We start from the raw sequence: 365 nt of genomic DNA on the forward strand, positions 1-365 counted from the left end.
GTGACAATAGGAAACGCTACACCTCTTGTCTGCTGTCATGGCGCCAGTGTGTATGTGTGTGTGGGGGGGAGGCTTGAGAGAGGCATAGCGAGAGAGAGCGAGGGAGAGAGAGTGAGTCATAGCGAGAGAGAGAGAGAGAGAGAAAGAGAGAGAGAGAGAGAGAGGGGGGGGGGGGGGGGGAGAGAGAACCTATATGTGTGGATGATGGAGGGTGGGATGAGGGGAGGGGGGGGGGGGTCATAGAGGAGATGGTCGGCGTGATTTGTGACTTGTTGCCGCGTGCAATGCGGTTCTCCAAAGGACCCATCCTGCGAGAGAGTGAAAGGGAGGGAGGCCCGCGCGACCAAACCTAAACACGCCCTTTG

The sequence above is a fragment of the Pollachius pollachius genome, assembly GCF_949987615.1.
Source record: "Pollachius pollachius genome assembly, chromosome: 2".
Classification (NCBI taxonomy): Eukaryota; Metazoa; Chordata; class Actinopteri; order Gadiformes; family Gadidae; genus Pollachius; species Pollachius pollachius.